We start from the raw sequence: 10,138 nt of genomic DNA, 5'->3' as shown, positions 1-10,138 counted from the left end.
CCATAATTCCCAAACCCTACACTCCTCAGACATAATTTTTCATGAGAAACGTAGGGAAAACATCTCGTAGCTTGAAAAATGACAAATAATTAAGCAAATAATTAAACAAAATGCCTCTGAGGGCATGAAGTGACAAAAACGTTCAACATGTCTCCATTAAAGCCCATTGTAATTTCAGGCAGATATTTCCTCACAGCAGCAGCCGCACACCTTTCTTAAACTGCCAAAAAAGCCACATTATTAACCCGAAAGTAAACAAAAATTACACTTCAGATACTCAACTTCCTTGACATACTTCACGTTTTGAAATTTCACAGATATCTGTTATCGTTCTTCCACAAAACGTTCACATGTAAGAGGTTCATCTCTCATTCAAAACAATGAAGCCTTTGATCTATACATAGCTCGTTAGCGCAACTATCAACACCTGTGTTTGAACACGATGATGTCATCACTCCAACTGTCAGCTCTCTCTCTCTCTCTCTCTCTCTCTCTCTCTCTCTCTCTCTCTCTCTCTCTCTCTCTCTCTCTCTCTCTCTCTCTCTCACAGACAGACAGACACACTCTGGGTGTTTCTCAATCGCGGGTAAAGCTGCTTCAGAGCCACTATTTCAAGCATACTACGTCATCGAGTGCCGCCGAAGTACTGTTCCAATCTCCAGTATACTTGGAAATCTACCGAGCCCGGCGTACTCCGTTTGGAGAAATATCGAGTGTGCACATAAGTAGACTTCGCGGTCTTAAAATCCCCACAATGCTTTGCGCACGGACCAATTTCCCCAAATCTGTGGCGGAAGATGTAAGAGGCGGGGCCTCTCATATGACGCACACCTGCACAATTGCTAGCGTGTTCCACTCTTTGTTTTCCGAATGTCAGGAAGTATTCTTGACTCGCTTCTGAAGCAAGATGCTCGGCAGACATGTGCTACCAAGCAAGCGTACTCGCGATTGAGAAACACCCCGTCTCTCTCTCTCACACACACACAAACACACTCTCCCTCTCTCTCACAGACACATCAAGAGAAGAGAGGGCGATCAAGAAAAGTGAGAAAGGGTGATAGAAGAGTGATAGGGTGATCAAGAGAAGAGAGAGGGCGATCAAGAGGAGAGAGAGAGGGCGATCAAGAGAAGAGAGAGAGAGGGCGATCAAGAGAAGAGAGAGAGGGCGATCAAGAGGAGAGAGAGAGGGCGATCAAGAGGAGAGAGAGAGGGCGATCAAGAGGAGAGAGAGTGGGCGATCAAGAGGAGAGAGAGAGGGCGATCAAGAGGAGAGAGAGTGGGGCGATCAAGAGGAGAGAGAAGAGGGCGATCAAGAGGAGAGAGAGAGGGCGATCAAGAGGAGAGGGATGAGGGCGATCAAGAGGAGAGAGAGAGGGCGATCAAGAGGAGAGAGAGAGGGCGATCAAGAGGAGAGAGAGAGGGCGATCAAGAGGAGAGAGAGAGGGCGATCAAGAGGAGAGAGATGAGGGCGATCAAGAGGAGAGAGAGTGGGCGATCAAGAGGGAGAGAGAGAGGGCGATCAAGAGGAGAGAGAGAGGGCGATCAAGAGGAGAGAGAGTGGGCGATCAAGAGGAGAGAGAGAGGGCGATCAAGAGGAGAGAGAGAGGGCGATCAAGAGGAGAGAGAGAGAAAAGAGAGAGGGCGATCAAGAGAAGAGAGAGAGGGCAATCAAGAGAAGAGAGAGGGCAATAGAAGATTGAGAGGGTGATCAAGAGAAGAGAGAGGGCGATCAAGAGAAGAGAGAGAGGGCGAGCAAGAGAAGAGAGAGAGAAGAGAGAGAGGGCAATCAAGAGAAGAGAGAGGGCAATAGAAGATTGAGAGGGTGATCAAGAGAAGAGAGAGAGCGATCAAGAGAAGAGAGAGAGTAATGTAACCTCCTAATGTAATGTATTACTCCTATGAAAATGTTCAAAAAGTGCTCAAACTTCACATGTGTGCTAACAGTCCAGCCGTGAAGACATCTACGGGACAGTTTTGAGATTTCTTCAAATGCCGTTGCCATGGCAACACAATGCTCACCATGAAACACGGTTTTCTCATAACTTCAGTGAAAATGATCGAAATGGCCCAAAACTTCACAGGTTTGGTAACGATGCAGCCATCAACACATCTAAGCGTATTATGGGGTGTCATCAAATGGCATTGCCATGGCGACAGATAATTCACCATCAAGTTAGTTCAAAAGTTTGCAGTTCAAATATTCTGCTGCTTTCCCAAGCCTTTTTACTTTCTTTTCTCATCTTAATGCAAATTCATTCATTACTACTTACATCTGGTATTTAACTCCTTCAGCCTATTTTCAGCTGCAGAAACCATTCAACTATTACATTATTCAGCTATTTCATTACATCAAGGCTATACATGTTTTTTTAAACCTTTTCTTTTAAATATTAAGCTTTTTCTGCATTTTTGTAGCTAAAAGCAGCTACCATTCAGCTAATAACATATTCAGCTTTTTCAGCTAAATTCAGCCACAAATGTTCACAGTTTACAGCATTCGCACGCATTTTCTGCAGGAAATGCATTTTCTAGTTATTATTATTATTTCAACCATACTTTGGCTCTCCATAACTTCAGCTTACTTTCAGCTACAGAAACCATTCAAATATCAAACTATTCAGCCTGTTCAGGAATCGATGGGAAACCTTCAACTGTTTAAAAATATGTTATACTTTTTGAAATATTCATCTTTTTAAACTCTTTTTTAACATTGAAGTCAATGGGAGATGCCTTCAAATCCTCTTTTCCTACACTTTGCGCCAAATGCTTCTCCTTCCACATAATTTCAGCTAGACACTTCATTCCAACTTTCAAATGATCACAACACCTTCAGCAATAAAACTTCTTATTCAGATTCTTCATATCTTTTACACTTCTTGAGATATTTAACTTAGTTTGGAGCTTGGTAGAGAGGCCTTTTTCAGATTTTAACATTAGTGTGGATGGAGCAGCTCGTTAAGTCTAGAGTGCTTTGATCTCAAAACAGAGTGCAGCAGTGCTCCCCAAAAAATGTTTTAAACTTGCCATATTTCCCAAACCCTACACTCCTCAGACATATTTTTTCATGAAAAACGTAGGAAAACCTCTCCTAGGTTGGAAAATTTAAAAAAATTAAGAAGAAATATTAATCAAAATGCCTCTTGAGGGCATGAAGAGACAAAAAGTCCACCTAGCTCCCAATTGATTCCCATGTTAAATCTTTCTGGAACTTTCTTCAGAACAGAGAGAAATACACTTAGACAAACTGCTCGCATCTCCACATTTTACACACAAAACCAAAAAAAACAACATATATCAGTTCATTGGGGTTCCCTGATGCTCACGGTCTGGTCATTTTTTGATAGGAGCCATAGTTTTTGAACAGGTGGCAAAATTGTCAGATATAATCCTCAATGCATTCTTAAAGGGACTCAGTGCTGCAGTTGGGAAATCGTCATAAGTCGTCACCATGGTAACCTTTCATCTCTGGGTTTACACACATAGGTGTTTGTAAACATTCATTCACTACTACTTACATTTAATATCTTTATTTAACTCCTTGAGCCTAATTTCAGCTGCAGGAACCATTCAAATATCAAACGATTCACCCTTTTCAGCACATGATGGGAAACTTTCAACTTTTTCAAAATATGTTATACTTTTTAAAACATTCAGCTTTTTAAAGTCTTTTTTTTAACATGGAAGTCATTGCAATGCATTTGAGCTGTAACAATTCTCTCTCTCTCTCTCACAGACAGACAGACAGACAGACAGACAGACTCTCTCTCTCTCTCTCTCTCTCTCTCTCTCTCTCTCTCTCACAGACAGACAGACAGACAGACAGACACACACTCTCTCTCTCTCTCTCTCACACTCACACTCACACTCACTCTCTCTCTCTCTCTCTCTCTCTCTCTCACAGACAGACAGACACACACTCTCCCTCTCTCTCACAGACACATCAAGAGAAGAGAGGGCGATCAAGAGAAGTGAGAGAGGGTGATAGAAGAGTGATAGGGTGATCAAGAGAAGAGAGAGAGGGCGATCAAGAGGAGAGAAAGAGGGCGATCAAGAGGAGAGAGAGAGGGCGATCAAGAGGAGAGAGAGTGGGCGATCAAGAGGAGAGAGAGAGGGCGATCAAGAGGAGAGGGAGAGGGCGATCAAGAGGAGAGAGAGAGGGCGATCAAGAGAAGAGAGAGAGGGCGATCAAGAGGAGAGAGAGAGGGTGATAGAAGAGTGAGAGGGTGATCAAGAGAAGAGAGAGAGGGCGATCAAGAGAAGAGAGAGAGGGCGATCAAGAGGAGAGAGAGAGGGCGATCAAGAGAAGAGAGAGAGGGTGATAGAAGAGTGAGAGGGTGATCAAGAGAAGAGAGAGAGGGCGATCAAGAGAAGAGAGAGAGAGGGCGATCAAGAGGAGAGAGAGAGGGCGATCAAGAGAAGAGAGAGGGCGATCAAGAGAAGAGAGAGAGGGCGATAGAAGATTGAGAGGGTGATCAAGAGAAGAGAGAGAGGGCGATCAAGAGAAGAGAGAGAGTAATGTAACCTCCTAATGTAATGTATAACACCTATGAAAATGTTCAAAAAGTGCTCAAACTTCACATGTGTGCTAACAGTCCAGCCGTGAAGACATCTACGGGACAGTTTTGAGATTTATTCAAATGCCGTTGCCATGGCAACACAATGCTCACCATGAAACACGGTTTTCTCATAACTTCAGTGAAAATGCTTGAAATGGCCCAAAACTTCACAGGTTTGGTAACGATGCAGCCATCAACACATTTAAGCGTATTATGCATGGATGTATAATAAGAACTGGATACAGCGTGGGAGGCAGGGCCTCATTCATTCCTATGAGAGTTGCTCATTCGCGCATGATGATAAAATGGCCCAACTTTTGAGAGAGCGAAACGTCACAGATTACCCGGCATGCCTGAGAAGTACCCGTATGTGCGCTCATAGCGCATGCGCAACTTTAACCATGCCCCCCAAAATGCTCGTTCACATCAAGCACGTCAATTTGCGTGCACGTAACAGCACCGCACGTTCATGACAGCATGGTAATGGTTTGTTATTATCAGGGGTGCACATAACTGGTACGCAGGTACGCATGCGCGGCAACAATCTGAAATGCGTACCGTCACTGGTGTCACAAAGCGCATTTGCGTACCGACGTAAATGTGAAGCTTTTCCAGAACGCGGTTAGTTCACCGGACGACAGAGTCGGTCTCCGTGTGCACAGACAGGGCTGCTGTTAACGTCGGTCTGTACAGCAGCCCTGCGCTAAAACAGCTGATCACAACGTTCACACGCTCCGCGGTCACGAAGCTCTGTACTCTACTACCGTTTTCTGCATTTTTGTAGCTAAAAGCAGCTACCATTCAGCTAATAACATATTCAGCTTTTTCAGCTAAATTCAGCCACAAATGTTCACAGTTTACAGCATTCGCACGCATTTTCTGCAGGAAATGCATTTTCTAGTTCTATCATTGACCCCTATTTTGTATGTAGGCTACTCTTAAGATTTGAATGTTCTCATCAAATATAACATATTCTACTAAAGATTTCAATAACATGCTTTAACCACTAGGGTTAAAAAACGGTCAAGTTTACAGTGTTAAAACAATAAATTATAATACAAATAACACACAGCATACAATGCCATAATAACTTTGTATTATTAGTGTAGGACACTTATGTATGTATAACATCTGAAGATGTGTAGTTTTATTAATTTTTTCACATAATTTTACAGGATATTGCTATATTATTTCACATATTGTTCTATACATTAATATCTGATTTGTAAAACATCATAGACATAAAGGTATATCCGTCATTTGATGGTAAGCTATTGAAATTGTGATTCCATAGATGTGTCTCCCATCACCCAAATCCCCTGACTATTCTCTCAACTCAGTATTTACATTCTTATATTCAAAGAAAATCAGTAATATCTTTAAAAACGACAAGTCCTTTTCTATCAGCTGTGCACCGTTATGGTGTATAACGTATTTATGGTGTAAATATAACCTATCTACCAATTGGATCAAATATAAAAGTCAGCCGAATTAATGTTGATACTGCAAGGAGACGTATTGTGTGAAGAGAAATTGAAGATGTTGTTTAATTGCTGATATATTTATGATCCACGTCACGTATTCAGTTTCGGTGGCAGTTCTTCCAGTTTGTCCAAAGGTCTTCTAATCAGGACTCTATAAATAAAGAACTACGGCAGATATGTCATATTTAATGCAGCCGAACCGTGTATTACAATGCAGTTATGTGATGACTTCCAAAGAGAAAAGCAAGCACACTCGGAATAAAGTATTATTTTCTTTTTTTATAATGTTTTCAGATTTCATATCGCATAAACACCATATCCCAACGTGCATTGCGGCTAAAACATCCAATCACAGAGCTTCAACGATAGCTGAGGATTATGGGTAGTTTGATGTTTTATCAAAATCTCTGAAAAAAGAAATGTGTCTCTCAGAAACGAAAAGGGAAAAACCTATGGGAAGCAGTGTACACAATCTAAACCAATGAATGTTGTGTAATTAACAAGGATAAACTGATGTTTTTTAGTGGATGAGTACTGCAGATACTACTGTAAAATCATTTGACTGTGAGGGGAATACGGTTTTATTATGAAAACTTCGAGACCTGAAATACTATTTTCCCCCCGTGAGGGTTGATGCCAACTTTACATGGACGCTGCGGTCAATAGAAATGAATAGGGGAAAGACGTAGTATATACACGTTCTATCAAACTATAGATCCCACACATCCACTGGACGTAGATTGTAAAAGTACAATATACACTTCTCGCTAGGAATGTCATCAAAAAGCATTTTAATGGCCAAACTATCCTACAATTTAGGATTTTCCAGAGAGGGTTATTTGTGAATAACGACCCTCCGGAGCGTTTGCAGTCAACGGGTGCATCAGCCCATATGCCGCAAATTGTTGTTTCTTACACGACCACTAGAGGTGCTAAACTTTAAAACGTGACTATAGGTCATAATAAGCTGTTGAACAATCGACCTATTTGGTCGTATGAGTTGGGGGACTTGTTGTAATGTCTATGCTCTACAACAGTATACCTAATCAAAAACAAATGAACCAGGAAGAGGAATGAAACGCTGCATGTGTCCGGCCTCTTACCTCGTACAGTTCTGGTCTGACTGGCAGCACTTCTCCTCTTCCCTCTGTGGAGATGAACACATCCTTTATAGCACTTTACATGAGTGGAGCTGATTCTCACCAACGGGCAGAGCGTCACAAACTTTACACTCAAGATGAAATGTGTCACGCTGCACGAATACGCAGGTGACATGAACTTCACATATTCACTTCCTTCGTGTTGCCAGGCACAGATCTGGGTCTTTGCATTGACTCTACATGTAATCACACAACACTCTGTTATATCTGATAATGCTAAACACAACCAGCTCACCAGGTTATCACTATTATTAATAAACATCTTAATAATACATATCATAAACATGCCCAAGTAGTAAATAATGTTTTGGACAATATATATTTTGTTTTTAGTTAGTAATTATCAATATTTGTGCCATTTAAAACCATTTCATACCACAGATACAATGATAATATAATTGTGTATTGAAATATTATTAAAGGTGGGGTAGGTAAGTTTGAGAAACCGGCTCGAGATCGCTAGAATTTGAAAATGCACGACCGGAGAAAATCTGCCACTTCCTCACAGAGCCGCTCCTCCAACACACATGAACGCGCACATGACCAATGAGGGCACGAGATAAGTTTGTGCACAGATGGAAGGCTGACAGGCAGGTAGGCCATCCAGTTATTTTAGCCGGGCCGGCTCAGATGATTGGTCGTGCTTTTTACAGTACTACAGCTTCCACAGATGATATTTCTTTATGGATTTTTTGTCAAAGCACTTCAGATATTCATTGCTATCGGGATGTTAAGAGCATTCCATGGAATATAACAAAAAGTGTATCTCGAGCCGGTTTCTCAAACTTACCTACCCCCACCTTTAAGATATCAGGTCAGTTTACAGCAGAAACTCTTACTTTGTGTCTGAGGATCCAGGTTCACTTCTGAACTTTTGAAACCAGTCTTTAGACCGGTCACTCATCAGAGACAGCCAGCTGGAGACTGAAGGTCTGTCCTCTTCCTCATCTTTTAAACCACTCATCTTCTCCAGTCTGAGAGATACACCAGTAACACACACACACACACACACACACACACACACACACACACACACACACACACACACACACACACACACACACACACACACACACACACACACACACACACACACACACACACACACACACATTATAATAACAAGCTTTTTTTTCAATCCAAACCATCATAGTAATAAACTTGGTTTATAAACATCAAATCAGTCAGACTTCAGACAGGCCTCCATTTTGAGTGCAGCAGTCACATGGTCTGTAACTCTGATGGATCAGCAAGCAGGGAATACAAATAGTTTGCAGAAGTCTCATTGGACTCTAGGAAGCTGATTTTTAACAAAGAAGTGATGTTATCAGTCTAACAGAGTAAATAATGAATGTGTTTAAAGCAGATCCTGGTGTTAGCACTCACCCTGTTGTCCTCCTGCTCCTTCCAGCTGTAAAATGGCTTCTAGCAGTCTGACTTCTTTCTTGGACTTTAACACCCTCCTGTCTGCTGCTCCTCCTCTTTGTTGCAGCCTTACCAGCTCACATACAGCTCACTCTGTTCAGTGAGATAGAAATAGAGCTCAAAATGTGTTTTAGCTAACAAGTACAAGATCTGAGTACTTCTACTTTAACTCAAGTACAATCTCTGAGTACTTCTCCCAAATCTACCCAGCATTACAAATCATCTCAGAGTCTCACACAGCTTCCTCCCTGAGGTGCATTTTGTGATCATATGTTTTGCTGAGGCTGTTTCCGTGTGTTTTATTCATGACGCCTGACCGTACACTGTATATATAAAGCGCCTGACCCACACTCAGTTTTTGGGATTGTTTTTGTTCCCCTCAGACTGACATTATCAACACACACACATTTGGATTCTGCTCAGTGTGTGTGTGTGTGTGTGTGTGTGTGTGTGTGTGTGTGTGTGTGTGTGTGTGTGTGTGTGTGTGTGTGTGTGTGTGTGTGTGTGTGTGTGTGTGTGCGCGTGGGGCCTCATCTCGCGGAGGGGTTCTCATGTTGCGGAGGTAGCCTCAACTGACCCGCAAATGCGGCGCAATTAGTGTAGACCCCCCCCCCCCCCCTGTCGAGGCTCGCGACACAGAGGGCCTCATCATATAACTTTGCGTGGGGCCACAAGTTGGCCAGGGGCCTGGATACAGGGATACATATCCAGGTTCCTGAGGGTGAGGGGGCATGACTTTTGCTGAAATACAACACAAAACGACCACAACGAGACGCTACATGACTGACAACAAACAAGGCAACACAAAAATAAGTCATGTGACCGTGCTGTAGTTCCTTTATAGCCCAACATTAGCCACCTTTAGCTTAGCAGTGGTGACGTGAAGTCATGTGACCGTGCTGTAGTTCCTTTATAGCCCAACATTAGCCACCTTTAGCTTAGCGGTGGTGACGTGAAGTCATGTGACCGTGCTGTAGTTCCTTTATAGCCCAACATTAGCCTCCTTTAGCTTAGCAGTGGTGACGTGAAGTCATGTGACCGTGCTGTAGTTCCTTTACAGCCCAACATTAGCCTCCTTTAGCTTAGCGGTGGTGACGTGAAGTCATGTGACCATGCTGTAGTTCCTTTATAGCCCAACATTAGCCACCATTAGCTTAGCGGTGGTGACGTGAAGTCATGTGACCGTGCTGTAGTTCTTTTATAGCCCAACATTAGCCACCTTTAGCTTAGCGGTGGTGACGTGAAGTCATGTGACCGTGCTGTAGTTCCTTTATAGCCCAACATTAGCCTCCTTTAGCTTAGCGGTGGTGACGTGAAGTCATGTGACCGTGCTGTAGTTCCTTTATAGCCCAACATTAAAGGTGGGGTATGTAATTTTGGAGAAACCAGCTCGAGTGCTCTAGAATTTGATACTACGCAGCCGAAAAAAATCTGCCTCTTCCTTCTGACTTTTAGCCGGGCCGGCTAAAATGATTGGTCGTGCTTTTTACAGCGCTACGGCTTCCACAGACGA

At 42.7% G+C, this 10,138-nt stretch overlaps 1 long non-coding RNA gene across 1 annotated transcript; it reads right to left on the bottom strand.

Annotated features, from left to right (window-relative positions):
- Positions 1-7,143: 7,143 nt before the first annotated feature.
- On the bottom strand, positions 7,144-8,671 carry LOC117479880. Its single transcript, XR_004555599.1, has 3 exons — positions 8,587-8,671; positions 8,040-8,174; positions 7,144-7,187 (listed from the first exon to the last, which is right to left on the bottom strand). It is a non-coding gene; the product is annotated as an uncharacterized LOC117479880 (long non-coding RNA).
- Positions 8,672-10,138: the final 1,467 nt, after the last annotated feature.

Source organism: Trematomus bernacchii, unplaced genomic scaffold, assembly GCF_902827165.1.
Source record: "Trematomus bernacchii unplaced genomic scaffold, fTreBer1.1, whole genome shotgun sequence".
NCBI classification, from domain to species: domain Eukaryota; kingdom Metazoa; phylum Chordata; class Actinopteri; order Perciformes; family Nototheniidae; genus Trematomus; species Trematomus bernacchii.
The sequence above is the reverse complement of the archived record's forward strand: the minus strand, read 5'-3'. Positions and strand labels throughout refer to the sequence as shown.